Source organism: Coenobita brevimanus, chromosome 44 (genome assembly GCF_032717465.1).
Source record: "Coenobita brevimanus isolate Jiangsu-jjx chromosome 44, ASM3271746v2, whole genome shotgun sequence".
Classification (NCBI taxonomy): Eukaryota; Metazoa; Arthropoda; class Malacostraca; order Decapoda; family Coenobitidae; genus Coenobita; species Coenobita brevimanus.
Window position 1 is genome coordinate 30525824 of NC_136997.1, and position 3690 is coordinate 30529513.

Sequence of the window (3690 nt, forward strand, 5' to 3'; positions counted from 1 at the left end):
AAGAACAGTAATCTCCCTTTGTATGAGTGTGTGCGTCTGTAAAAAATCTGACCACATCTCAATAGGCCCTACGGAACTTACAGCTGGCAACTGAGGCACTCAGGATTTATAAAGCCAGCGATTAACTCTGGGGGCTTCATCATGGTACATCTAGAGACCCGCTGCGACAAGTGTAGCAGCAAGATTAACATCAGAACAGCCCACACCTGTGTGAAATGCCCAGGTTGTGAGTGATTTATGAATCTTTTTTTTCCACCGATATCACAGACAGACCTGTTTACACGGTGAGTAATCATAAACACTGAATACCCTATGTACCTCTTATTGTTAATGGTCTATATACCTCCTATTGTTAATGGTTCCATATTATCTGGAGGAAATCTTAAAGAAAAAACACCGGTATTCACAGGTGGAGTAGGGGGAACTTCAAAGCAGTTAAGACGACCCCATCTCCCTGGAAACACATCAACTAGCAGAGATGATGGGGCTACAGCCTCTACAAGCAAGGAGGATGTGGCCACAGCCTCTACAAGCAGTGAGGATGGGGAGATAGCCTCTACAAGCAGTGAGGATGAGGCCACAGCCTCGACAAGCAGTGAGGTTGGGGCCATAGCCTCGACAAGCAGGGAGGATGGGGCTACAGCCCCTACAAACGAGGAGGATGGGGCTACGCCCTCTACAAGTAGGAGTAGAGGGAATGGACATACACCTTCATCATCTCTACCGAAAACAGTAAGCTCTAGAACATTTTTTTTGATGGCCTCCTACATGAGGTCAGATTTAGCCCAGCACGAGATTACACTCAGGACTCTGTAGTGTTCTTAACATATTTTGGTACATTTTTCAGTCGCCATGTTCAAAAATGTAATGAGGCAGATGCAAGCACCACCTGTTGGTATATACATAGTGCTGGCAGTTGTATTGTGAGGAGAACCTGTTTTAGAGGGGAAAGATACAACCAGAACTCATATTCACACTCCATGAGTTGTTCATTACTCTAAACACTATAGGACAAACACTGAAGGAGCTGAAACAGTACATATTAAATCACGTAGAAAATGTTCTTTCTTCCACTGAGGTGAGTGGCTTTATATTAGAATACACCACATACATTGAAATCAACATCATAAAAAATTTTGTTCCTCAGTCTGTGGGCACATATGTAGATTTCCCCACATGAGTAAAAGGATGCAAGCAGATATTTAATCCTCGACGTATAACAGGAGTAGATAAAGATGCTTGTATAATACAGTGCTTTGCTGCTCATATTATCTTTCCACAATAAATGGAGAACTCATGGGGAAAGTGTAGTACTTTGATAAAGTTTCCTCGAGGGAATGAGATTTCTTGGTATTCCCTTGATCAGTTAGAATCTAAAGATCAATTGAGTATTAATGTTTATATCTTGAACGATAAACGTCCCTACGAATTGGCTATAGTCAGAATAGGGAGCAAGAAGTATGAGGACAAAGTAAGTTTACTTTTATCAGAAAAAAAAAAAAAAAAAAACACACTTTTGTCTGATAAAAGATTTAAGGAAATTTCTTCTGGCTTTTCTACATAAACATCAACATATGAGTCCCTCCCTCTGTAAAGTGTGCTTTTCGGAATTTACTGGGAAGGAGGAGAAGGTTTCGCATTCTCAATTTTGCTTCTCCCGACAGAAAGTGATTCCTGAACCAGGTTACACCATTAAATTTAAAAATTTGGTGGAAAATAGTGCCCTCTGATTTTGTGTGCTAGGATTTTGAAGCTCAACTGAAGGATGGGGCTGATATGGATCATACCGTCAGCACACATCACGCTATTGCATATGCCTATATCATTGTGGACAGAGATGACAATATAGTAGATTCTCATACATATGTTGGGCCCGGTGCGGCCACACATTTCATAGATAAAGTAACCCTCTCTTATGAACGGTTACAAAGTCGCCACAAATTTCCCATCCATATGACAGACGAGGATGAGGAAAACTTTCAAAGGCCAATGATGTGTCAGTTATGTGAGTCAGCATTTGTTAACGGTAGCGATAAACACAGACATCATCTCCACTATATGCAATGTGAAAATTATGAAGGGGTTCTGTGTAGGAAATGTAATATGCAGATAAAAGACAACTCTAATAGACTAATTACCATTGCTCATAAAATGTCTTATGATTTAGGGTTAGTCATTAAGGAAATGAACCAAGACCTTCCCATTGTTTAAGGCTGATATTGGCAAGCTGAGATTCATCGATAGTTATGGCTTTATGAGTGGGAGTCTTGCTGATTTGGCTAAAGTACACATTCAATCTGTAAATTCTCTGAAATTAACTAAGGAAATACTTGGAGAAATGGAAGAATCCTTAAAAGAAATGCTAACTTCTGGGAAGTAAGTATTTCCATATGAATATCTTTCTGGGACTGACAGGCTTGAAGATCATAGCTTACCACCCATTGATGCATTTTACAGTTCATTAAAAGGAAGCTGCATTACAGAGGAAGAGTATGATCATGCATCAAAAGTATGGTCAATGGCAGGTTGCTCTAGTCTGAAGGACTATCTCATGCTGTACCTTAAAGTAGACTAAGGTCTACTAGCTAATACATTCACAAATTGGCATAGAACTTTGCATTTAACAATACCATTTAAATATAGTTAGTTACGTTTTTCTCCCTTCATTCCTCTTCGAGGGCTGGCTCAAATCTTCAAAAAAAAAGTTCAACTCACCAGTGATAGGTCTTTGATTTACCTCATTTAGAATAACATCCGAGGTGGTTTCACTACGGTTGTTCGTCGTTTCATGAGAGCTAATAACAAATTCAAAAACCCTAATTTTGATCCTACGACACAAACTTCATTTTTTAAAAAGTTATTATGACTTTCATTCACTCTGTGCCTCTGTAATGACAGAATCGCTTCCAATTGGTGATATAAAGAAGCTTAGTGACAGTGAGATGAAAACATTTTTTGCTAAGGGAATTGAAAGGCAGCCTAGTGACGGTATGTTTGGGTACTGGGTTCTGTGTGTCACTCTACCAGTGTCTGCAGAGGCTGCTCAGTTAACAGATGATTTTCCGCTGGGCTTAGAGCAAAACACATTACTTATGATCATCTTTCACCCTATTCTAAACCGCTATTAGAAAAGGAAGGTAGAAACTATCCTGAATTTTATCAAAAACTTGTAGCTTCTTACTCAGCTAAGTACAACTATCTTATAGCAATACCTTTTGCTGCAGTTATATATGAGTCATGGTCTGAGATTAGCTAGAGTGATCTCAGTGTTCATTTTTAGACAGGAACCATATTCAAAAACCAACACAGAACTAAACATTCAACTAAGAAATAATACCTCAACCAAAGACAAAAAAGTTATGTACAAGCTAATGTTAAATTCACTGTTTGGGAAAACTTTATTAAATCCCCAGAGATATGCATCCAAATGTAAAGTTTGCCGAAGGAGGAAAGAATTTCTAAAAAGTGTTAGGAATCCAATCCTTTCTTCAGAAGGGTGATACCCTTAAAAGAAAATCAAGTAATAACCATCTCTCAGTTCCAAAAATAGAGCTGTCTCATCCTCAATTTGTGGGATTTCAAATTCTTGAGTTGGCCAAGGTGAAGATGTATTATTTTTGGTGTGATGCTATCAAAAAGCACTATTGGGAACGAGTAAAAGCAGTGTACAGTACACAGATACAGACAGTT